The sequence below is a fragment of the Lissotriton vulgaris genome, unplaced genomic scaffold (genome assembly GCF_964263255.1).
Source record: "Lissotriton vulgaris unplaced genomic scaffold, aLisVul1.2 SCAFFOLD_1095, whole genome shotgun sequence".
NCBI classification, from domain to species: Eukaryota; Metazoa; Chordata; class Amphibia; order Caudata; family Salamandridae; genus Lissotriton; species Lissotriton vulgaris.
The window spans coordinates 623,922-651,334 of NW_028246328.1; the positions used below are offsets into that span (position 1 = coordinate 623,922).

General features: G+C 46.1%; 1 protein-coding gene and 1 pseudogene across 1 annotated transcript in view; one reads left to right on the top strand and one right to left on the bottom strand.

The window, feature by feature from the left end:
• Positions 1-27,413, top strand: part of LOC147665990 (uncharacterized) — a 52,507-nt gene that overhangs the window by 19,003 nt on the left and 6,091 nt on the right. The window lies entirely within an intron of this gene.
• Positions 18,447-18,925, bottom strand: LOC147665991 (mediator of RNA polymerase II transcription subunit 21 pseudogene; annotated as a pseudogene).

Here is a 27,413-nt window from a genome sequence, read left to right on the forward strand (position 1 = left end):
AGACATATTGGTATGGTTCATGTAGGTATTCTGACAGAGCTAAGGAGCATTTCACCCCTTTCAGGCCTAAAGCTAGAGAGACTCCATCTTGATGGAAGCAGAGAGGCTTTCTAGGGCAAAAGTAATGTTTATAGTTATAACTGTTGTCCGCCCTAAGCGGACCGGAGAGAACCGGCCAGAGCTGAATCTAATCAGGAATTGTTCCCGGGCTCAGTCTCTAGACGAAACAAGCAGACTGGTCACTGTGGGAGCGTCTAGCGCAAGGAGCCTGGTGCATGGGATTGGTCAGAAAAAGCTGCTGGCTGGAACTTTCCATGAGGAAACAGCATTCTATATTTGTGAAGTGCAGAGGCGGAGTCAGTCAGTCGAAGAGGAGTCGAGGAGAGAGTGAGTCGTGCAGAGGAGAGTCCAGCAGAGAGGAGCAGTGGAGTGGAGTTGGCAGAGAGGGAGAGAGGGTTCAATCTGGAGAAGAGCTGAGTTGAATAGTGAGCTGGAACTGAAGGAAGCAGTCAGAAGCAGTTGTTTATCAGGAGGAAGTGTGAATAGCTGGAGTCTGAAGTAATGCCTTTTAGAAGAGATAGAGGAGAGCTCGTGGATTAACCTATGGGAGCAGATGGAATTGGACATTGGCGCAGAGAAAGAGCGACTAAGATAGTAGAATGAACGGTGATCAGAGCGGCAGGAACCATTAAAGAGTGAAGACGCAAAGTGGAGAGACAGTCAGAGCGGGGGAGAGGAGTCCAGAGACAGAGCGATCAGCGCAGAGGTGTACCCAAGAGTGCAGGAGAGGAGAGAGAGCATGAGATGAGCCAAGGCACAGACGAGAGAGGAACCCAGATGACAGCTAGAACAAGACTTCACACTAATCAGGTGATATTGTTTTCATCACATTAGCTACACTTAATCTTTTCCCTTTCAGCGGAGTGTTCCTGTTATGTGTAATCCTTCTCTTTCAAGCGGTGTGTTCTACCTATAGCCTTTGTTAGATTTGCATAAATGTTTATATTACTGTAATAAATGTCCCCAGTTTATAACTAACTGGTGTGTAATCCCTATTCTTGTTCACTAAAGGTAAACATAGCTCCTAGGTAGTTGCTGCATGAATGGATGAGTAATCCCAATCAGGTAAGTGGTGATCACATAAATAGGGAGTGAGTGGACCTTTGATGCCAAGAGCAGGTAATACACAGTAATCTGAAACCATATCCAAAGTTATTATTGTAGTTTCATCCCGAGTAGACAGCTGAGATAATATCCCAATATATATATATATGTATAGGTGTTCATAGGAATGTGGTCGTCGTTTGACATGCGGCGTTAATGAGAGCACTGGAGTGTCAAACCAGTGTGTAAAGCCACCGGATTGTGGTATAAGACTAAGTGAGAGCGGCAGGAGGGACACTGCCGTGGATGTTTCGCAGGATCGCGAACGCTTGGAAAAGGAGAGCACGGGGGCTGCAGACCCACGTGTGTAGACGCACCAGATTGTGTGTCAGATCTGCCCTAGGGTAGAACGGTCTGGGTCAGGGTGGCCGCGAGACCAACTGATGTGAATAAGTGTAGTGTAGGGTATGGATATCCCTAGTAATCAGTGAGTATTCTTAGTATCCCTATAGATTTAGTGGTGTTCTTAATAATATGAGCTTGTATATTGCGAGTTCCCTATCCTCAGGTAGGTACCAGGTGCCTGGATAGGTGGTCCTGAGGACGGAAGGTGAGTACGTTTTGGCTGGGTCATAGGGGCCCCTGGGGGCTGATCCCATCTAAACAGAAAATCCAGCCATTACACCATCCCATTCGTCAGGGTTCCAATCGAGCCCTGCTTTTGCAACAACCATACGCACTTTTCTGGTGTTAACTCTCCCACGTCTGTGTCTATACTTGTATTTTGCAATGCGCACAGCAGCCCTTTTGGCCACAGCCTGATACATTTCTAACTTGTCAGCAAGCAATTTATTTTGACATGGTAAAAGTGTAACATCATTTTGAACTTGAACAAACTGTTCTTCCAAAGTTTTATTTTCACATTGCAATCGAGAACATTTCTCATGTACAAGCCTGTACGCATTCAATAAAATCCAACCTCTTCGTCCCAATATGGGAAGCTCATCGCCTTCCGCAACCGGAACTTTCTGCAAGAACGCAACCACTTGAGCTGGCTCAGCATCATCCAAACATGAATTCCAGTTCTCACTCAAACCAGTAGAATTAGCCCATTCATGAGCAAGCGCTTCATAAGCAGTCGCTTCCCAACCAGGAATTTCCAAAGACAACTGAAAAGAAGGTTTCGTTTTTCTCGAAAACATTTTACAATCGTATCAAACAAACAAGTACAAATGAAAACGATATTGAACAAGAAAAAACTGTACAATCACACAAATATATACAAAATCATTCACGGCGAGAACCTAAGTATCCCCATACGAAATCACGAAGGCATACCCGCACCCAACAATCGAAAACGGTTTGTGACGCCAAATGTAATAACCGGATTCTCAGACCAAGCAGACTACCAACCGTAGCTAACCCAGTCGTCACGTAACCACACTCTTCTCAGGCCACTATATACATGATATCTAGAATAAGCTTGGGCGGAAAATCCGTTCCGCTCGCGGATTTTGCGGATTTTCTGTAAATTCGCGATCCGCGAACGCTCGCGAATTTACCGAAAATCCGCAAATTCGCACGCAGCGGATTTTTTTTTCTTGGTGATACAATTTTGCGGCGTGCGGCGTAAGAACATGTAGGTGCGGCGGGCAGCAACAATCTCACACTCGCGAAATTACAAAATTTGCAATTCTGCACAAGAAATCCACTAGCAAGCAGCATAGACCTTCTGAAAATGATGATTTTTATCAGAATAACTCCTCAGGTTGACATTTGCCTGCCCTTTTTTGGATTTGAGGCCTTTTGACTTTCTTTGGATCACTTTTGGATTAGAAATCAACTTTCACAAGTAGGTTTCTTTGGGACATTACATTTGCTGTTCTGCAGAAAAACGCGTTTTGCTAAACTGAAAGCACTCAGCAGGTGCAAAAGTTCAAATTCATCATTAGTAACCCTTCCCTGTAGTGCTTCCTGACTGGGGCCCCTCCAGAGTTCAGTTGCTAGTTGCAACAATTGTATGACCCTTCTCTGACCCTCACAGCCGGATCATAGAATAGCTACAAGTAGGCCACAAAGGTCCTGGAAAAAAAAATTGCACTGCAACAGAAAGCAACAGAAAGCAAATTACAGATAAGGAAGCAGGTGCCAGACTGGAATTTTAAAACAGTGACACATTAATAAATCAACCCCAAATTAATTCATGTCAGTTGAAGCAGGGCAGGTGTGATTGCTTTTTCCCCCCATAATCTACAGTGATGATGATGAACCAGAGGGTGGCATTGATGTACCAGAGGGTGGCATGGGTGAAACAGAGGGTGGCAGTGTTGAAACAGAGGGTGCTGTGAACCTGTGATGATGAACCAGACGTAGAAACAACATAGTCGCGACCGTTGCGTGCCGACAAGTTCGCAATTGCGAACTGGTACAAAATCCTCGCGAACTGGCAGAAACCCTTGTGAACACTATAAAAACAAAAAAAATCGCGAGAATTCGCGGATTTTGCGGATTGCGAGTTCCTCAAATACGCAAATTCGCGAACGCCAGATTCGCAAAATTCGCCCATGCTTAATCTAGAAAAAAGTGCTATTTACAAGCCTGTACAGTCAATGATACCACTAACATCTAAAGGATTCCATATCTTATCCTATAGTTACCTCATCTTATAATCTTTAACGTCTCCCGACAATATCTTTAACGTCACCCGACGATCTCTTTAATGTCTCCCGACGATATCTTTAACGTCACCCGACGATCTCTTTAACGTCTCCTGACGATCTCTTTAACGTCTCCCGACGATCTCTTTAACGTCTCCCGACGATTGGTCCTAACTATGGTATCTACACTAATGGGGGTTTACCTTTAAAAGTTATTTCCCAAATGAAGTTCACACTCTCCCCCCATCATCAGTTACCTTTTCAGAAGGGAATATCCCATCCTTCTGTATCTCAGCACCTGGTTAAAAGGAAAGGTTAATCTCATTCATAAAAACAACATTCAAAGATATTTATCATTAAGTCTTTATTCTACCCCTTTACTACACATCTACACCTCATCTACCCTTCTGTCTTTCTATCCATCTACTACCCCTCAAACACTCTAACCCCTGTATCCTTATACACCTATTTTACACCTTCACTAGCCCTCTACCCCTCTTCTTTCCCTCATCTACACCTCTACCACTCTTAAACCTCTCTAACCATCTTCCATCTTCTATCCCTCTACACCTATTATAGCCTACTACCCCTGTTCTAGACATCTACTACTCTTCTACACCCATCTACTACACCTCTACTACTACTCTAACGCTCTAATACTCCTCTACTACCCCTTTTCTAAAACTAACTCCATCTTGCCCTCTTTCACACCTTTAGCCCTATACTAACCCCCTACTATACCTCTATGACCACTACAACCCTCTTCTTCCCCAATAACACTATGCCCTTCTATCCATTGGTGTAGCTACAGCTCTAAGCCTCTAACATCCCTCTACTACCCCTCAAAAATTTTACAACACTTCTCAGTTAATACCCCTCTTCTTCCCTTCTAAGACGCTGATAACCAACTAACCTTGTACTACACCTCTAAACCACAAATAACACTCTTATTACCCTTAACCACCCTATGACTCTTCTACACTTATACACATTTGCCCCTCTACAACTCTACTACCCCTCTAGCCCTTTACTACACCTCTAATACCCATTCAACCCTTATCTAGCCCTAAACGCCTCTAGCATTCTATACATCTAACCTTGTAGTAACCCTCTACCACCCCTCTAATATCCCTATCCTACACCTCTTATCCTCTTCTACCCCTATAACTTTCTACCTTTTTAGCCATCTACACATCTACCCCAAGGCAGACCTTGTACGCCATCAAAGCGTACACACAGGACAGAGGCTTTATCACTGCACTGTGTGTTCCAAGAGGTTTTCTCAGAAGGCGACCCTTGTTCGCCATCAAAGCGTACACACAGGGCAGAGGCTTAATCACTGCACTGTGTGAAGCAAAAGCTTTGATCTTAAGGCAAGCCTTGTACGCCATCAAAGAACACACAGGCGACGGCCATGACGCCGTACAGGATATGGAAACTGCTGTAAACAAAAGGTGGTGCTCAGCAGCATCAAGTAACACATACAAGATGGAAGCCTTCTTGAAGCACTGCCAAAAAACCTTCATTTAAAAAAAGAAATGTGATCTTTTCCATCATCTAAGAATCTACAGCTTAAGTTAGACCTCTTCTGACATCGAACAGACCTTCCGGGCTGAAATCCTCCCTTTCCTCTGAAGTCAGAAGAGCTTTGAGTTAAAGGACACACTCTAACGTTCGCAGCGTCTCCAAGCAGAATCTAGTTTCTTCAACGTCACTAACGTCACTTCACCAACCAACGAACTTCACAGAGGCTGCTTCACTGCAAATTAAACCTGTCAGACTCTCATGAAATGTGTGCAGTGTTGAGGACATGTTACCAAGAGTGGATCATAAACTATCCTGATAGACATAACTTCTGGGATTCAACAACAAATTATTGAAAGACCTGAGCACATAGGAAAAAGAAACTAGGAGAAGAAATAGGAATTAAAAACCACTCGAGGACAAAAAATATATAATCCTTTCATCACTAAAGCAGGAACATCTACTCCCAAAAAGTCAAAAAAGTCCCTTTCATTATCTTCAGACCGGCTGTGTAAATATCCTGTACAACCCATCCAGGCTGAGAGATCAAAAGAGGATTCATGGGGGGCGTGGTCTGGCCACGCAGGAAAATGGCGCCTGCTAAGAGGGCTCCGCCGAGGGACGGACCCACAACGAGCTTTCTTACCCTACCTGTCTGTGTGGGTCGTCTCTTGGGCGATTGCAGCACTCGAGGGAGCATGGCATTTGCTGCTGTGGCTTTCTTTTGTGGCTGGCGGCTTCCGTTCCAGGGATGAGGCGGTGACGGTGAGGCGGCTGGCTTCCATGCCATGCACTGCGGTATTCACGCGCTTGTGACGCCGCAATTCTCCTCAGCGAGGGCGGCGCCCTCACTACTATAGGGCCGCGCCTCCTCATGCTGTAGGCCGCGCCTCCTCATACGGTGTGGGCGCGCTTCACCGAGGCCGCAGATCAAATTTAATGATGAATTTACACTAAAGTAAGCAGTGCCCTCCTCAGGATACTGTTGTCATAGCTTTTCCTTCAACTGACAACGATTTTAATCGAAGAAGGATACATAAAGGGAAAGGAAAAGGCATTTATAGAACTTGCACATTTGTTATTCTAAGGAAGTACATTTCTCTTTAGTCAACTGAATACAGGTGCCCAGGTGCAATAGTAATTCTTGCAGAGTTTCAATTGCATAATTTATTGCCTTATATTTGCTACTTTCTACAGAAGCAGGATATAATATCCCTGGAATAAACCGTGAACACAGACTGCTTCCCTTAATGCTCTTGTCTATCTATATGAGTCAACAGCGCCCTCCTCAGGATTTCATTAAAATGGTTTTCTTGTAGTTACCAGCGATTTTTAATGAAACAGGCAACTTGAAGAGCGAAAGGAATGGACGCGTGTAGGGCCGGCACACTCGTCATTATAATGAAGAGCGCTTTTTCATAGTCATATATGTTCTACTGTCCAGGTGAACTAGCAATATTTGCAGGACTTCAATAACATGACTTTTTCTTTCATAATAATTGTTATCACCTGCAGAATCCGGCTATGAGTGTCCCTTAAAAAGCCTACATTACTGGTACGGGCCGACTTACTTGCTGAAGTCCTGTTCCATCTTCTTTCTTGACTGTTACCACTTGGCTTTGGCGTCCCTCTTCAGTTGTATTAAGGGACATATTTGTCATTTGAGAATAACCTGACTACCAGTTTTATCACTACTCCTTAATGTGTTCTCTTGTTCTCATACTGTAACACTTTGCCAGTCCCGCTTATACCGGAGGAAGCAGGTATTTGTTGCATGCTGTTCGTGCTGCTCATTTTCTTGCTGCATACAACCTTTTACCTCCCTGTTATTTGATACACCTCTGACCTCACCATTGCCTCATATTCCAATATCTCCTCCATTCGCTATTGTAGACCACCACTCAAACGGTACATGGCCATGTTTAACAATAGGAATAGTAGTCGTGGGCCTAAACAACCACTTTTCAATGAAGTGGTAAAACAGTCCTCTTCTTTGGCAGTTAAAGGTAATGGCTCTACGTCACCTCCTTCGTCGCCAGCTGCATTACCTCAGAGCGAAAAGTCCCTGTCTGACACTATTACTTACTACTTTTCACACCAGGATTGATGTCATTGACTCTAAAATAATGGACATAGATGGTCGACTGGATTCTGTTCAGGGTTCAGATCAAGACCTACTCTTCCTACACAGTAAGATCATCGATTTGGAAGATCGCAGTGGTAGAGACAATATCCGTTTTTTTGGTTTTCTAGAAAATATTGAAAAGCAAGATATGAAGTCCTTTCTTTGTGATGCCCTTCCCACTCTGAATGGAATTTCTTTTACTCCTCCTCTTGAGCTCCAACGCGCTCATAGACTGGGCCCACCACGTCCTGGACCTTCTGCAAAACCTAGACCGATCATTGCTTGTTTTCTTCGCCATGAGCAAACTAGACAGATTCTATCAATGGCTCGTACACGTGGCTCCTTTCTGTTTCAGGGTCATACCATCTACATGGCTGCAGACTTCTCTAAAGAAACGAATGAACGAAGGAAGGCGTTTCTCTCCATGTGACCACAGTTACGTCAAATGGATATCAAATATGGATTATTTGAGCCTGCACGTTTTCGTATTACTAGGAAAGGAGTGTCTAAAGACTTTTACGATCCTGCACTTCTACAGCAGTTTCTGGATGATATCAGGTCCGATGATATGGAAACTCAGTCTTCTTCCAATGCCCAATCTTCTCAATCCAAGTCCTCATCTGCGAATTTACCAACATCTTATTTGTATACCTCTCCTGAATCTAGACAACGTGGCAGAGATCTCACTCGTCTGCCTCGCTCTCAAGATGACAAGGATTCGGCTCTACGCTCTGTCTCTTCTCACACTACTACGCAGCAGAGACAAGTCTAGATCGCCTCTTAAGACGCCATCTGATGCTGACTGAATTATTTTAATGCTTTAATGCTTTATTACCTTTTCTTATTATATAAGCTTATAGCAGTGTTTATTGTTCACAATGCTTTTTTTGCTCGCTTACCTCACTGAGATTTTACTGCTTGGTATAATTTTTTGATGCTGATTGAAGCAGTGTTTGTTGTTGTTCTTATATGTTGCTTCATGCTCTATTGTTATCCTTTACTCGCTACTAGTATGGGATTTTCAGATTTGCAGATTTTTAATCATTTTTTACATTTTGCTTCTTATGTATTATACGGTTCTTATATCTCCCACATTTATTACCTGTCCCGCTTTTGTATGATGTCTATGTGTCTTATTGCTCCCATTGCCTAGAGTGTTTTTCGTCATTTTCTTTTGTCTCTCTTCTATTGTATAACTTCCTGGGGTTTTTCCTCCTCTCCTTCTACCTACTATCTCTCTACCTCCTTTTATGTGATATTGTTGGTTTGGTTCCTCCTTGTACATCTTCTTTCGTGTTCCCCTCTCTCTATTTTTCATATTCTTCTTTCTGGTATACCATGTTTTTATTTAGTCTTTTTCTTCATCTAATTTTCTTGCGTTTTCCTTTTTTGGTGTGATCACTTTGGTTCTCTGTTTCGTATTGTGACCTATGTTTCCTTGTTCTTCTATGTTTTTACTCTGGATATTTGATATCCTCACAGTATTTTGCTGATTGCAGACTTCTCTCCAAGTTGTTCCCTCTCCTATGGCGATTCCGCTTTTTCTTTTCTAAGTCTTGTCCTCCTTTTGCTTCATCCTCCTTGCTTTTCTTTACTCTCCTCATGTTCCTCTCATGTAATATTTAGGTTGGGGGTTTATTGGTGACAGTTTATTGGAGGGGATGAAGAGGAGTTGGTTCCGATTTTGATGATGGTATTTTGTTATATTGTGCTTTATATATCTTATGTTACCATTTATCCTCTAGATCCTCACTCTTCTTTGCTCGAAGGGGGCCCGGTCTCCCTTGGCGTTGCTCTAAGTGCGCCCAGACCCAAAGTTTACAGTTCAGGTTCCTTTTCTCTTCTACTTTCTTATCTACTCTTCCTTCTCCTTTTCTTTTTCCTTCTTTCCTTCTTCATTTCCCTCATTACTTTTTTTAACCTCTATACCTTTTTTTATTTCCCAGAGTAGCATTTCTATTCTTTTCTATCTCTCCTCTTCCTCACTTCTTCTTTACTTAATCCTATTCTCATGCCTTCTACCTATCTGTTGTCTGTGATTTCTTGGAATGTTCATGGCCTCACCCATTACATAAAACGCAAGAAAGTTCTTTCCTATTTACATTCTGAGCATGTGGACGTTGCTCTCTTACAGGAGACTCATTTGGAAGATATTGAGTCTAGTAAACTCAGCAGGGACTGGGTTGGTAAAGTCATACATAGTTCAGTCTCTAAACCTGATCCAGCAAATCCTAATCCTATTCGTAAATGCAGAGTAGCCATCCTTTTTTGGAAGTCACTTCCTTTCACAATTCTAAAGTCATGGTCTGATCCGGAAGGTCGATATGTATTTGTTAAACTTATGCTTGGCAATTCCTTTATTTGTCTTGGTTCTGTTTACGCTCCGCTAGGCTCCAAAAAACAATTTTTTCTTCGACTTAATCGTCTTCTTACGGAAATAAATGCTTCTCAATTTCTCATCGGTGGTGATTGGAATTTGGCACCGGATCCTGCTCTTGACAGAACAGGTTGCATTGACATTAACAACGCTTCGGACAGAGCCATTTTTTGTGACATCCTTACTGACACAGGTCTTGTTGACCATTGGAGATTAAGTCACCCACAGGATAAAGAGTACACTTTTTTTTCTTCTACTCATGGTACGTTTTCGCGCCTTGATTATTTTCTTCTTTCGCAACATTCAGTCATATTGGTTACCGATTCCCAGATTTTAGAAGCAGCTATATCTGATCACTCCCCTATTCTTCTCTCTCTAGACTTGGGTCTTATGAGTCCGGGGTGCAAACCGTGGCATTTGAATATCAACAAATATAAAACGCCAGCGGGTAACCTTCTTTTGCAATCCCACTTCTGTGATTATCTTCTCAATAATGAAGATTCGGTTTCCTCTAAACGAATGGTCTGGGCAGCGGCTAAGGCAACCATCAGAGGTCAACTTATGCGGGACGCAGCTCTTTCTATTAAACAGAACGCTGCCAAACAGCTCGATCTGGAAAGGGATATTCGTTACCTCTCTCAACTATATATTTCGAAACCGACTCTTCAAAATCGTAAGTTATTGAAACAAGCACGCATGGCCCTCAATACTCTTTTTACTTCTAAAGCAGAATATGCCATGCAAAAGATGAAAGGCCGTTATTATGAACAAGGGGAGAAGGCTGGTCGATTATTGGCAGCGCAGCTGCGTCAAAGAGAGGCCGCTATGGCGATTCCAGTGATTAAATCGAGTGGTGGCGATATCCTTACTCGGCCACAAGACATAGTTGAGGAGTTTGCCTCATTTTATAGATCTCTCTACTCTCCAGGCACTCAAGTAGATACGCTAGCGTTGTCTAAATTTCTAGATGCAGTACATCTTCCACGACTCTCCGATGATGGAAGAGCTCTACTTGAAGGACCTATCACGATGGATGAAATCTCCTCAGCTGTATCTGCCTTACCGTATCATAAAGCTCCGGGAGATGATGGTTTTCCTCCTGAGTTTTTTAAATGGACTGGTCAGAGCATGATTGATACTCTTCATGCTGCCTTTGGGGAAGCCGTGGAGGAGTCTTCTCTTGGTTCTATCTCTAACAAAGCCATCAAAGCGGTTCTGCCTAAACCTGGCAAGGATCCTCTCTTGTGTGGTAGCTATCGTCCTACATCTCTCTTGAATTCTGATGTTAAGATCCTTGCTAGTATTCTTGCATCACGACTCCGCAAGATTTTACCTTCTTTAATTCATAATTCCCAAGTAGGTTTTGTTCCCGGCCGTTCCTCTCGCAATCACTTGCGTACTCTCTCCCATGCCTTATGGTCAGCTAAGCATCTCACCGATGATGCCCTCCTTCTCTCTTTGGATGCTAAAAAAGCATTTGACCGCATCGAATGGGAATACCTTTTTACCGTCATGCGTAGATTTGGATTAGGTGATCAGTTCATAGCTAAAGTACGACTACTTTATGACAGCCCATCTGCTCAAGTTAACTGTGGCGGTTTTCTTTCTACTCCATTTCCTATACGACGGGGTACCCGCCAGGGTTGCCCTCTCTCCCCTCTTCTTTTCCTTTTGGCTATGGAACCTCTAGCTGCTGCAATTCGTCAATCGGCCAATGTAGTGGGCACTCCTCTTCCAATTGGTCACTCCAAAATGTATTTATATGCGGATGGCATTCTTCTTACACTTACTGATCTTCCCCGCTCTCTCCCTGCTTTCCTCCGTGTCATTGATGATTTTTCTTCTTTCTCAGGCTATAAGATAAACTGGGACAAGAGCAAAGCATTACCTATGTCCATTGGTACTACGAAGGAAGCCATCTCTGGTTTTCCATTTCATTGGTAACCCTCTCGGCTTAAATACTTAGGTATACTCCTCAATAGGGGATTGGATAATGTTGTCACGGACAATTTGACTCCTTTAATTGCGCAAATGCAAAGAGACTTCGATAAATGGAAGGCCCTAGGTTTATCCATTTGGGGACGGGTTCAGGCGAACAAGATGGTCACCCTACCACGTTTTCTCTATGTTCAGGGTATGCTCCCTTTGACCATTCCTTTGGCTACTCTTCGGTCCATTGATTCGAAAATTAAACTTTTTATATAGGGTACAGCTAAACCGCGTCTCACCCTAGCCAAATTAAAGTCCCACCCATTGCATGGAGGTTTAGGTCTTCCCTCTATCGAGCATTACTCCCTTGCCCTCCATCTTTCCCGTCTTTCTTTCTTTTTACCTAAGTCTAAAGACATCCCCCAGTGGGTTCCACTTGAACGTCACTTATTGGCTTCTGGCCCTGGTTTATCCCTTTTATATGGCAAGGGTTCCAGTTCTCTTGACCCCAAAAATCCTATATTATCCGATATGTATAATGTAGGAAGGTGGCTATCTGACTATGGTTACCCCCAAACTTTTTGCCTGGTGTTTAGCTGGTTTTTGACTTAGTTGGCCTGGGATCCTGCTATTCAGGGCCCCAGGCTGATTGCTCTCTCCTTAAAATGGATTCCATGTACCTTAGGTGCATACACAATTGGAACTGGTTCACCTTATTGGCCCCTGTAACCGTGTACCCTAGGTACCCAGGGCATAGGTGCATAGGTGCTTCCAAGGCCTACCAGGGGCTGCAGCATGTATTGTGCCACCCCTGGCCTGGCCTCCATATTTGACACAACTGGCTGATCACGCAGCTGGGGTAAGTTGGTGTAATCACCTCTTATTTAGGTATAGTATCCCTATGCCTGACCTTAAACTGGACACATATGTTCCTATCAGCCACTCCTATGGAAGGCCTCATCAATCCTGTAGGCAGAGTGCTTGGAAATATGTGAGATGGTGCTCTAGCATGAGCTGAGCCTGTCTGCAGCTGTCGGGAACCACTCCCTAAGCTGTTCCGGGATATTGCCATACCATATACTCTTAAGTGCATTATAATCCTCGCGGTTATATGCTATCTTGGTTTGGCTTTATCAAAACATGTCGAGTAAGGTGTCATACGAATGGGAATACTATCCCCTCGACAGTTCTGTCGACGGGGATAGCATTCCACCCTTCTAGAGGGACACGACATGTGTGTAGCCTTAACCCCGGTTAAAGTTAACCAGAGCCTCAGCATCACAAAATGGATGCTGCCACCACAGACACAAGTCTGACCTCCTGCTGCTGGGAGTCCTTCCAGCAAGGGAGGCTTGGACAAAGGGTTTCCTGCCTTGGGAGGTGCGAGCACCACCCCAGACAGGGTTTTTTTGTATTGGGTAGGACAGGGCTGAATAGATTGAGACATGCCCGGGGCACACAAGGTGTCCCCGTGCATAAGCCAGTCCAAACCGGTCCTGGGACTTTCCAGACCCAGGCCTGGCGAGGAGCTGGACAAAGGAAAGGGGGTGTAACCGCCCCCCTTCCTGGTTCCTCCCAGAGGAGGGACCTAGTAGGTGATCCACCCCTCAGATTGGGAATAAGAGTGGGAGCAGTGCCATTGCACAACAGATCATCCTGAATCAACTTTACACGAAGAAGAAGACTGGACTTCGACATTCTGCTGCTCAGAAGACTGAAGAGAATCTCCCTTGTGGCCTAGGAGTGGCCACCCTGTGAAAGCAGGCACCAACCAGCAACTCGACGTCTGCTTTGCCGCCGCCTCCCGCCGGAGCCCGAGCCCAGAGCCTGACAAGACCCAGACTCCCAGACTTCTCACAGCCCGATCCACAGTCCCTGCAAAGAAGGGACCTGTGGAGGCACCGAGAGACGTGGGACCGGACCTCTTGGAAGACACCCAAAAAGCTGACAGCGCAGCAACCGAGGCACCCTCGACGTTGTGCTTTGGAGACTGAGAACCCCCACCACCGAGCAGGCCTTGCACCGAAGATCAGCCCCCCAGCATCTCCACGATCTGCGTGGGGCCCTTTTGCATTGTGCCACTTGACGCGCCATCCCGGCCACTAGCCACGTGGTCAGCGGCCATCTTGGCGACTACAACTACGAACTACACCGCGGGTCTGGTTGCTCCAGACTTGCCCTAGCTTCTGTGAAAAGGAGCACCCGCTCTGACCTTGCTGGTCCGAGTGGTAAGCCTTTTTTGACTCCTGCGTGGCTTGCATTAGCCAAGGCCTGTTTGCTCCGATCAGGTTGCCGACACCGCCAACAGCGAGAAGCCTGCGTGGGACAGCTCGTGACTTACTCCTGGACGTCCTCGACCCCCGGTGTCCACGTGGCTGCAGAGAGATGCTACACCTCAATGCCTGTTTGCACCCGACATCGCCTGGTTCCAATCTGGTTCCACGGTAGTCACTGGCTAGTGACTTTGAACATTGTCCCCTCTGCTTGCAGGTCTTCACAACTTCAGATCCACCCTTGGATCCACCGGAACTCTTCACATCGAGCCGCCTGCAGCATCTTCAGCTCCAAGCACCATCGACCAGCTTGACGAAACCCGACACTACTTCGACCCTGTGCACCCGCTTCCTGTGGGTGAGGTAACTCAGCTCCGCCGGTGTTTCTACACTGGTACACACCTCTAGGGCCTGTGTCTCAAGTTTCAGCTTTCTAGGTCACTCGGAAGGTTCCGAACTAACTAACTTTGTACTTTTTATGCACCATAGACTTTGCATTGATGAGTGCGTGCACTTTAAACACTGCACCGAGTCCCGCGGGCCTTTCCCGACTTAGTCACTGCTAGTCTCGAATAGCTCCAGCGATTCCCAAGGCCCTAGGCTGGTTTCCTTTTTGATTGGTATCTCTTATACCACTTTCTTAGTATATGGTTTAGGTGGCCCCTAGGGCTCATCCATATTGTGCAACTTTTGTGTATTTTAAACTGTCTTGTGTTTAACGCTTGTGCTTCTGTGCTCATAAAGAGTCCAGGGGATACTTTTAGTTAATAAATCTATATATATGTTCAATATATATCTGTGTGGTGTCCTTTCATTTGGTATTCAAGGGGGTTGTGTATGGTAATACAGCTGGCTTCACATGCCTTTCAGAGTTTAGCCTAAGACTGCTTTGTCCACATTACAACTAGGATAACTGGTCTATAAGGTTGACTTACAACCAATCATCATAAGGGTTGTTTGACATGGTACAAAGTGATCACTAGAATTAGTGAGCATTATATACCAGGTCAACTTCTCACATATAAGTCTTGGCAAAGATGTCACCGTATCTTTAAGTCTAACTCGCGGCTTCTCTTTAATGCTCCTATATGGTCTAACTCGGCTATTCGAGTGCCGTCCACTTCTCCTATTTTATCTTATTTGAACCTATGGGGAACTTTTAAGGCTGTCACCTCTGGCCATTATAAGACTTTCTTACATCCTCTATTTTCGCATCCCCTTTCAAAAGCTCTTCAACTGAAGTGGCAATCACGATTTTCTGTGACATACTCAGACGCCCAGTAGGATCTCATTTTGGAAGGATTACATAAGGGTGTTCGAGAAGCTCGCCTTAAATTCTGTATTTTTAAAATTCTCCATGAATGGCACTGGTCCCCGGTAAAATTACATCGTGCTAAGTTACATTCCCATTCTTTGTGCTGGAGATGTCCTGCTTCCAGTTGTGATATAACGCACATTATCTGTGAATGCCCTGTACTAGATCATTTTGGCTTTTTGTGCGAAAGACTTTGGCTTCCTCTTTGTCATTGCCTTTGCCCCTTACCTCTGCAAATATAATTTTACATGACTTTCCTGGCCTTCCAGAATTTACTAAACCACAGACTCGTCGCCTACATACTCCCCTAGCCACGGCATAAATTTGTATATTACCTCATTGGAAGTCTTCCTTACCTCCTTCTCAGGAGGAATGGTTGGTGGCAATGATACAAACAGCTTCTTATGAACGTATAATTTATAATTTGCAGGATCAGGCTTCCATTTTTCTTCAAGTTTGGTCCCCATTCCTGGAAACCACAGTGGGTACTGACTCTGTTTCTACTCCTTCTTCTTCTACGGCTGCTCTTCCTTCTTAAATTCCACCTTTTTCGCACCATGTTCATTCTTTTTTATTCCTCTCTCCTACGTTCCTTCTGACTATTCTTGCTTCCATCTCATTTCACAGTTAGTTTGGTTACTCTGGGGTTCCCTTTTTAGGTCTCGTAGAGAGACCTTTTGCCATCGATCCACAAAGCTGACTTTTTACAATGAGGATTTTCGACAGTTCACGAGAATCCCAATCACGTGACCTGCTCTCATGCACGAGCCTTCCCACAGCCATCTGTTCCTCTCTCCCCGCCCCCACCGTCACTTATTCATGGCCGCAGGCCATGCCTCGCATTTACTTCCCCGGCTCTGCTCCCCGCCCCGCCTCCTCTCTATCCCTCGCTCTCCTTCACCCTGCCCCCACCACCTCTCGATATTGCTGCTTGTTTTGTTTCTTTTCTATTGTTTTTGTTACTTGGTGCCTTCCGTCTGATGTTCTATCCCTAGCTGTTCTGCAAATAACATTCTTTGTTTCTAACACCCACAGCTTAAAAACTGAAGCTCTGCCTAGTAAAAAGCAAACCAGCATCCCACCGGAGTTACAAACAATCTTTTGCTCAGCTCCCAAGCACGTAGTTTAACGAAGCTGCAATAGCGTGCTGAACGTCTCATCTCTGTTTGTGCCACATTAATTTAACTGAAACACAAGACATGTAAGCACTTAAACTATGTACTTTCAGAGATCTAAATTTTTTAGGCGTTATTTACCCCCGGTTACTGCCTTTTCCTTCCGCGGCATCGGTCCCTTTGAGGGCATGACTCACTGACAGCCTATTGACTGCCTGTTGCATCAGTACTTGTGTGATTTAATTAGTAATATACTTGAAATGACGATGCGCTTATTTTCGAGGGACGAATGGGACCAAATTAAAACGCATGATCATTATCTCGGAGGGCTGGAGGCTAAGGGGCTGTGTTCAGGAGGTGTTGCAGATGGCTCCAAGTCACATGGGCACCGTTTTTCCATTTCTTGACTGATTTTACATAATAGTTTAACTTTACTTTACATCAACCAAATTACCGAATCGTTATCTCCCTCTCTGTGGGTATTGTGAGGTGAAGGGTTTTGTCTCATTGTCAGCAGCCTTCCGTGGCCGCTCTGATTCCATTTGCCAGCAACCACTTCACGCGCTCCGCAGGTCATAAACAGGACCATCTGCTCGTGAATCGGAATGCTGGCATGGTTGCCCAGCCCCCCTCCCAGCGCTGCCTGATCTTCAAAGGCACCTTGTAACCCGAGCTGTCCTCTGCCTTTGCGTTCTGAACTCTTTCTTGTTTCTTCCTTTCGACAGTCTGCATCGTGGTGGCTTGACTTCTCCTTAAGTCCTTCTTTCTTTGTTTTTCAGTCAGCCATACCATTGGATTATTTGCTTACCGACTCTCCGTTCGATTGCCCATACACTTCTTGGCCACTTGCGAGTTTTCCTTTGTTGGTTCACTTATTTGCGCACTCATTGTTCTACTTGTTTTCCTTCAGTCGATGTCTGTTGGCGCTGCAGCCCAAACAGCGTTGCCTTTCTATTCGTCATAGCCTGTTGTCTTTTGCTTTAGATTATATTTTTGTTTTTGTGCTACTTAGTCCACCCACTACTCCCCAATAGATGCGCGTGTTTAAATTACGTGTATATAGCGCTTCAACATACCCCCGACGAGACGTGACCTGCTCGGTTCCATTCGCCTTTGTGGGTGTTTGTGCTCGTCTGCTTCCAACCCCTCTGGGTCTGGGAGTATTTTTTCTTTGTATCTCGTATTGTTTTGCTGCTTGTCCAGGTTACAGCTGCGTCCTCCTGTTCTCCTGGGGTCCTCCATGGGCCCCTTCTGAGTGCTGCTCCTCTGGGAGACGTCAGCAGCCCCCATGCTTGCGTGCTTTTTCACCTACTCTGTTGTCAGTGGACGCATTAGCTTGTCAGTGCCTTCCCTCCCTCCCTCCAGTCACTGCTTTTTTAGGGCTCGTCCTTTCCTATTCCGCAGGAATAGGAAAAGAGCCCTAATGCATTCAAACCATTTCTTAAGGCCAAGGGCTCTCCCCAGAGGATTTTGGGAAGTGCACGCCTCGTGCACGAGCTTGCCTGAGCTTTCTGCCTATCAGCCTGCCAGTTCTCCTCCCCTAATTATTCACTTCACTCGCTCTTCAAAGGCTCTGCTCCCTGCCCCCCGCCTGCACCTCACGGCCGCTTGCCTTCTGTCCCTTAATCTCCCTGTGACTCCCCCCTCACCTCTCCCACTCCACTGCTTCAGGCCCCCACCATTTGCCTCCCCCCCCCTGCCGGTGTCTTCTCTCTCATCCCTCCCACCCTCTCCCCATTCCCTCTCCTTTGACCTTTTCAACGTAATTTTTTTTACAATGAAATCCACCTCTGTAACTGGACAACGAACACACAACCAGTATGTATATTCATGTTTCAAGGTCTCTTGCAAATGACTTGTAAATGCAGATTTTAAAGGGCTAATTGAAAGGTCGAAGATAAAAGTACACACTCGAGCACAGAAGTATTCGTTCCCGTTCTACAGAATATACAAAACATAGATCAAACCTGACCAAATGCAAGATGTACCAGTACACCGTACGCATTAGCTTGGACGAGTGACAATTATCAGCGTTAGGTTGACTTGTATGGTCCGGTGCTGCCCCCTGCTGCTAGGACTCGGGAACAGGCTGAGTTTGTAGTCCACTTCGAGTTTTCAACTGTGACTGTGCTATGTCGGCCAGGGCGCTCTGTATCTTTTCCAGCAGCAGGTCACCGCGATAAACCACCTCTTCAAGGCGCGATGCTGCCTCGTGGTCCTCCTCCTCGAGCTGGTACAAGCTTGCGGCCTGCAAAGCAGCTGTTGATTCTTCACTTGGCAGAGAATCGATCAAAGCATCAATATCCTTGGCTGTTCGGGCAATCAGTGCTGCAAAAAGCTGTGCATACTCTTCCGTTGGATTAGGGGGTTGGTCTTTATTAATCGCTGTCTGAATGTTGGTGAATGCAGCAGGTGGTGCGCACTGCTGTAGCACTCCAATTGCATTACAAAACGGATCTGCAAGCGAGTTCACTGCATCCTGCAGCCGTGTCAGCCGGTCCGCCATGAGCCGAGCTTCGCACTGTAATCATATTCACAATCGCAACCCGACTAGTGGCGCTCGCACCTTTCTCATTCCCACTTCAATTCTTTATCTTCCTCTCATTCGCTCTCTTTGCTTCTGTGTTTACATTCTCCAGTTCCCCTCACTGTGCTTGTTTGTTTGTGTGCTGTATCTCTCGCTGCCTTATTTTGCGCCCATGTTTCTCTCCCTCTTTCCCTGATTCCTGCGTGTGCCTTCTCTCCTTTCTGTAGCCCATTCCTTCTATCATGGTTTTGCTAGGAGTTGTGTTACGTTGACAGCGTTTGTTTAGCATCCTCTTCTTGTGACTTGTATTCTTAGCACTTCCTTGGTCTTGCGCCCTTTTCACTAAGTTACGGGATGACCGTTGATGGGTTATGAACAGTTGCTTGGGTCGTAGAGATTGGATGAATTCCTAGTTTTCTAGTGGTTCATAATGGTCCATGTGAGTTGTGAAATCCATCCAATGGCGTTCCTTATTTTGTAGTGCGCTGTGTGTTTGTCTGGCTGTGCTGAAGACGTTTCCTCTCGGCGGAGTGGGTGGGTGTCCATCACCAGTCTGTATAGATGCATCTCTTGGGGGGAAAAGTTGTAGTGCAGTGATGTGCACGCGTGATGTGCACGCTTGTGGTCACCTGTAACTTTATCAGAAGGCTTTCAAGATGTATGTCGATGTGGTGAGGGGAGAGTGCAGCTGCATTGGCCGTGCTGTGACAACTGGAGGGCTCTGGTGACGTGTGCACAAGAGTGCAGTGGGCCTTACGTCCAAAGCGCTCGATGGTTCTCTGTCTCTCTCTGACTCTCTCTCGCCCACATTCCCATACACACACATTCACTCTCTATCGCACCCGACATCTGTCACGTTGCTCTCTGCCTCTTGCTGTCCCTCTCACCCGTCTCCTTATCCTGCGTCTCTTTCCATCTGCCTGTCACTCCTCTAACAATCACACCATCTCCCTGTCTCTGGGCTCCTTGTCCCCTTCTTCATCCACCTTTCGCGCTCTCTCTTTCTTTTTTTTTTTCGATCACCTCCATTTTCTCTCTACCCCGCTGTATTGCCCCTCTTTCCCCCCTCCCCCTCTCACACTCTGTCTCCTCATTACAACCCACCACCCCATATGGGAGTTTCTCCCTCTTGCTTTTATTCATCCACATTTTCGTCTGTGCATGTTTCCATCCCCCTTTTCAGTTATTGTCTCTTTCCTTCTCGGTCTGTGTCTCTCTCGGCCTCTCTCCTCCTCTCCATCTGTTCATCTGCCTGGTCGTGTACTCATTCTTGCCATCTCTCTCTCCTGCATGCATCTGTATGTGCACTGCTGTCCCCCCCCCCTCGCTCCTCCTATCTCTGCACCTCCTCTCTGTGCTCTTCTTCTCCCCTGTGTCTTTGCGTCACTTCAGCACATCTCTCTGCCTGTTTACTGCTTCATCTCTTCATCGCTCTTTCTCTGTCTTTACATGTCTCGGTTTCATGTGCGTGTGTGTGTGTGTTTTGTCTCTGTCCTTTTCTTCTCCCTCTTTGTTTGTTGGTCCATTCCCGATTTCCAGTCTGGCTGTTGCTGTCTCTCTTCAGTTACTGTGCCTTCCTTCACCTCACCCATTGGTCTCTCTGTCCCACAGATGTCTGTGTTGTCTTGTATGCATTTATGTACCTCGTCCGACTTCCTCTGGGTGTCGCTGTCCTCCTTCTGATAGACCAGCCATCCTTCTCATATATTTCTGTCTTTGAAAATGAATTCCTCTCTAACCCTCTCGCAAACATAACTATGTGTCCATCTCTCTCACAAATGTGTGTGTGAAATGCTGCCTGCATTCCGCTCATTTATTTGTGTGTGTGTGTGCATATCTCTTATGTTGTGGATATACGCAAAGAAGGGAAGTTCAACCCCGCCGAGACATGGTTCCAACTAAAGTCTGCGTTATTGTTTTAATAACTGCATATTCATTCATGATTTTCTAAAATCTGCATTTGGCTTCCTGAAGAACAGGTGGGACAAGGTGGGACACAAAGGCATTCTTCTCCATCCTCTCCTGAAAGTTAAACACCCAAAACTAAGTAGCTAGGTTTTATGCAGGCCTACGGCAGACAGCTCACTGGGTTGATGTGCTGGCTGTAGAGATCTGTATGTCAGTGTAGATCACGTATAGGACAACTCGGCAAATTTGTGCACTTGCAACAGGTGTGTGCGCTTGTGTGTAATCCACAGGTTACAGGTTACAAATCCAATAATAGCTCAGTGAGTCTGCGCACCTGCTGCACTTTGTGTGTTTGTGATAGTAATTATAGCTCATTTAGTTTGGCGCACCTTCTAAAAACATAACATTTGTTTCTTTCTGTACCTGTGCTATTGGCGCTTTTTCACTTTTATATTATCGGATGTATTAATGCTTATTAATAGCTCCATTAACAAATGCTAAATTGACTGCCTTATCAGAATTCGAACATGTAGGCAAAAGCTCATCCACTGATCCCTTCAAGTCATGGAGTTCATTCAGAAGTGAGCGAACCGTTCATGTTCATCTTATAGCGCCTGATATGGTGCACCAACACTAAGGCGCTTATATCACCTTTTTGGTAGGTCTCCCTCACTACTACCACCCTCACCACTGCCCTCCTTTCATTCAAAAGGCCTCTCTATTGCTCTTTTCAAATCCTTACTCTTTTGTTTTCATTGAAGTTTGTTTATTCTTGAGTAGCTTCCCCTTACATGAAACAAAGCATCTTTGTATCCAGTAGACTTGTCTATAGCTATGTATTGACCCGTCGGCCTATTTCATGGAAATCCACATGTGAATGTTGAGAAGGATGCAGCTGTGAGAGCTCACTGGGAAGATTCATATTAGCATAAAATTCATGTGTCTACAGATTGATTGCTGTGCGGTGGGAATATGAAAACGTAGTGTTCATTGCAGTACATGGAATGCTTTTAATGGAGCGACTGATGAAGAGTGTCAACCCTGCTCCGAAGACTGGTTGTGTGTCGTTTACTTCCTCTTCTTGTGTATCTCCCTCCTGAAGGCTGGCCTCTTTACGTGCGTCTTTCCAATGCTTACTTTTCAGGCAGTCTTTTTTTTTTGGGTTAAGTACTCCATGAGTGCATATACCTTCCTCGCCTCTCCTTCATGTACTTCTCTTCGCCTCTCCACTGTGATCCAAGTTGCTCTTATGTGTGTGCTTCTCTCTTAACCAGGGCCGTCTTAACAGCATTATAGGCCCCCAGGCAAAGTAGGGCACTGGGCCCTGCCTAAACAACCACACACACAGGAATGAAAATGTTTAATGCAAAATGAGTGCATGGTGCCCTTATGCTCACCAGCCCCCCGGCCAACTGCCCAGGGTGCCCATGCGTTAAGATGGCACTGTCTCCACCCCTTCGGTGTTGTGCTTGTCCTTGTGTGTCTTTTCTATCCCCTACATTGCTTTCTTTCCGGTTTGCTTCTCCCCATTCCACGTTGTGCTCTCTCTTTTGTCCATGTGCGTGTTCACCCACAATCAATGTTGCTCCCTCACTCTATCTATCTATCGCCCTCCCTCCCTCTATTTATCTATCGCCCTCTATCTATCTATCGCCCTCCCTCTATCTATCTATCGCCCTCACTGTACCGCCCTCACCCTACCACTCTACCGCCCTCACTCACTCTACCACCCTCACTCACTCTACCACCCTCACTCTACCGCCCTCACTCACTCTACCGCCCTCACTCACTCTACCGCCCTAACTCACTCTACCGCCATCACTCACTCTACCGCCCTCACTCTACTGCCCTGACTCACTCTACCGCCCTGACTCACTCTACCGCCCTGACTCACTCTACCGCCCTGACTCACTCTACCGCCCTGACTCACTCTACCACCCTGACTCACTCTACCGCCCTGACTCGCTCTACCGCCCTCACTCTACCGCCCTCACTCTACCGCCATTACTCACTCTACCGCCCTCACTCACTCTACCACCCTCACTCACTCGACCGCCCTCACTCACTCTACCACCCTCACTCACTCTGCCGCCCTCACTCTACCGCCCTCACTCACTCTACCGCCCTCACTCACTCTACCGCCCTAACTCACTCTACCGCCATCACTCACTCTACTGCCCTCACTCTACTGCCCTGACTCACTCTACCGCCCTGACTCACTCTACCGCCCTGACTCACTCTACCGCCCTGACTCACTCTACCACCCTGAGTCACTCTACCGCCCTGACTCGCTCTACCACCCTCACTCTACCGCCCTCACTCTACCGCCATTACTCACTCTACCACCCTCACTCACTCTACCACCCTCACTCACTCGACCGCCCTCACTCACTCCACCGCCCTCACTCACTCTACCACCCTCACTCATTCTACCGCCCTCACTCACTCTATCTATCTCCCTCCCTCCCTCTATCTTTCGCCCTCCCTCCCTCCCTCTATCTATCACCCTCCCTCACTCTATCTATCTATCGCCCTCCCTCTATCTATCGCCCTCTATCTATCACCCTCCCTCTATCTATCGCCCTCTATCTATCACCCTCCCTCTATCTATCGCCCTCTATCTATCTATCTATCTATCTATCTATCTATCTATCTATCTATCTATCTATCTATCTATCTATATATCTATCGCCCTCACTCTATCGCCCTCCCTCTATCTATCGCCCTCCCTCTATCACCCTCCCTCCCTCTATCTATTGGCCTCCTTCTCTTCCACCCACCTCCTTCTCAAACTCCCTGTTCTCTTCTCTTCTCCTGTGCTGATCTGCTGCTCTCTTCCACCCTGCTTCCTTTCTAACTCCCTGTTCTCTTCTCTTTTCCTGTGCTGATCTGCTGTTCTCTTCCAACCGCCTCCTTCTTGAACTCCCTGTTCTCTTCCCTTCTCCTGTGCTGATCTGCTGCTCTCTCCCACCCGCCTCCTTCTTTCACTCCCTGTTTTCTTCTCCCGTGCTAATCTGCTGTTCTCTTCCTCTCACCTCTTTCTCTAACTCCCTGTTCTCTTCTCTTCTCCTGTGCTGGTCTGCTGCTCTCTTCCACCCGCCTCCTTCTTTAACTCCATGTTCACTTCTCTTCTCCCGAGCTGATCTGCTGCTCTCTTCCACCCGCCTTCTTCTCTAGCTCCCTGTTCTCTTCTCTTCTCCTGTGCTGATCTGCTGCTCTCTTCCACGCCGCCTTCTTCTTTAACTCTCTGTTCTCTTCTCCTGTGCTAATCTGCTGCTCTCTTCCACCCGCCTCCTTCTTTAACTCCCTGTTCTCCTTTGCTGTACTGATCTGCTGCTCTCATCCACCCCACCTCCTTGTTTAACTCCCTGCTCTCTTCTCTTCTCTTATGCTGATCTGCTGCTCTCTTCCACCCACTTCCTTCCTTAACTCCATGTTCTCTTCACCTGTGCTGATCTGCAGTTGACTTCCTCCCGCCTCATTCTCTAACTCCCAGGTTCTCTTCTCCTGTGATGATCTTTCTGCTATCTTCCATCCACCTCCTTCTCTAACTCCCTGTTCTCTTCTCCTGTGCTGATCTGCTGATCTCTTCCACCCCACCTCCTTCTTTAACTCCATGTTCTCTTCTCCTACGCTAATCTGCTGTTCTCTTCGATCCGCCTCTTTCTCTAACTCCCTGTTCTCTTCTCCTGCGCCGATCTGCTGCTCTCTTCCACCCCGCCTCCTTCTTTAACTCCATGTTCTCTTCTCCTATGCTAATCTGCTGTTCTCTCCGATCCGCCTCTTTCTCTAACTCCCTGTTCTCTTCTCCTGTGCCGATCTGCTGCTCTCTTCCACCCCGCCTCCTTCTTTAACTCCATGTTCTTTTCTCGTGTGCTGATCTGCTGCTCTCTTCCACCGCCTTCTTCTTTAACTCCCTTGTCTCTTTCCTGTGCTGATCTGCTGCTCTCTTCCACCACACCACCTTCTTTAACTCCCTGTTCCCTTCTCTTATCCTGTGCTGATCTGCTGCTCTCTTCCACCCGCCTCCTTCTTTAACTCCCTGTTCTGTTCTCCCATGCTGATCTGCTGCTCTCTTCCACGCCGCCTTCTTCTTTAACTCTCTGTTCTCTTCTCCTGTGCTAATCTGCTGCTCTCTTCCACCCGCCTCCTTCTTTAACTCCCTGTTCTCCTTTGCTGTACTGATCTGCTGCTCTCATCCACCCCACCTCCTTGTTTAACTCCCTGCTCTCTTCTCTTCTCTTATGCTGATCTGCTGCTCTCTTCCACCCACTTCCTTCCTTAACTCCATGTTCTCTTCACCTGTGCTGATCTGCAGTTGACTTCCTCCCGCCTCATTCTCTAACTCCCAGGTTCTCTTCTCCTGTGATGATCTTTCTGCTATCTTCCATCCACCTCCTTCTCTAACTCCCTGTTCTCTTCTCCTGTGCTGATCTGCTGATCTCTTCCACCCCACCTCCTTCTTTAACTCCATGTTCTCTTCTCCTACGCTAATCTGCTGTTCTCTTCGATCCGCCTCTTTCTCTAACTCCCTGTTCTCTTCTCCTGCGCCGATCTGCTGCTCTCTTCCACCCCGCCTCCTTCTTTAACTCCATGTTCTCTTCTCCTATGCTAATCTGCTGTTCTCTCCGATCCGCCTCTTTCTCTAACTCCCTGTTCTCTTCTCCTGTGCCGATCTGCTGCTCTCTTCCACCCCGCCTCCTTCTTTAACTCCATGTTCTTTTCTCGTGTGCTGATCTGCTGCTCTCTTCCACCGCCTTCTTCTTTAACTCCCTTGTCTCTTTCCTGTGCTGATCTGCTGCTCTCTTCCACCACACCACCTTCTTTAACTCCCTGTTCTCTTCTCTTATCCTGTGCTGATCTGCTGCTCTCTTCCACCCGCCTCCTTCTTTAACTCCCTGTTCTGTTCTCCCATGCTGATCTGCTGCTCTCTTCCACGCCGCCCCCTTCTCCAACTCCCTGTTCTCTTCTCCCGTGCTGATCCGCTGTTCCCTTCCACCGCCTCCTTCTCTAACTCCCTGTTCTCTTCTCCTGTGCTGATGTACTGCTCTCGTCCACATACATCCTTCTGTAACCACACACACACAACCACACACATACAACCACACACATACAACCACACGCATACAACCACACGCATACAACCACACACACAACCACACAAACACACAGACAAACACACACACACAACCACAGACACAACCACACACACAACCCCACACACACAACCACAGACACACACACACATACAACCACACACACACAACCACACACACAACCGCACACAACTACACACTCAACCACACACTCAACCACAAACACAACCAAACACACACCCAACCACACCCAACCACACATATACAACCACACATACAACCTCACACACACACAACCATACACACACCCAACCACACACACAACCACACACACAACTACACACACACATCTATCTATCGCCCTCACTTTATCTATCGCCCTCACTCTATCGCCCTCACGTTATCTATCGCCCTCACTCTATCTATCGCCCTCACTCTATCTATCTATCGCCCTCACTCTATTTATCGCCCTCACTCTATCTATCGCCCTCACTCTATCTATCGCCCTCACTCTATCTATCTATCGCCCTCACTCTATCTATCTATCGCCCTCACTCTATCTATCTATCCCCCTCACTCTATCTATCGCCCTCACTCTATCTATCTATCGCCCTCACTCTATCTATGGCACCACCACAGCATCACTCAGGGGCACACCACATCACTATGCGCTACCACAGCATCACTGAATGCCACAACATCACACCACAGCATCACTCAGCGCTACCACAGTATCAATCTGTGAAACCATTCAACAACAACTGGTTCAAATATGTTCTCTCAATGTTTCAAGCTTTATTACAAATGTCACAAAAAGATGTTAATATTTCACTTCTGTTCTTGGATTTTCGTCACAATAAAATACACTGAACATAATCTTCACAAAAGTTATTGACAAAAGTTTAAGCTATTGCCATTATAAATTACGATAACTTTTCTTTAAGTATTAATTATTTAAAAAAATTAAAAGCCATTGTTATTTGTAATATCAATACATCTAAGTCACGTAAATACAAAACATGTTGCATTACAAATGCTATAGGCGTCACATTTGCAAAAGATAAAAGTATTGGCATTGTAAATGACAAAGCTATTCATTTTGCTATTTTCAAAACCAACACATAAATAAAAAATGTGTCATTTACAAGACCAATAGCTCAAACTTTCCTGATGCAGTGTATGCTGGAGTGGTGATTAGTGCTATTTAAAAATACCTAGTTAGTGAGCTCAATTATTTATTCCTGCTTCTAGTTGGTATGTTAAAAAAGGGGGTTAGACAAAGGAAGTATAACTTATATGGTCATGGTCCCTAATATCCTGTCGCTGTGTTTCAAGGTGTCCCCTACACCCCTTCTTCAGGACAACATGGGGGCCAGCCCTTTGTATGCCACTCCTGTAAATGAACCAAAAATTACTTTAAATAAGTACAAAACACACCTAGTGTGTGTCTATTAATTATACAT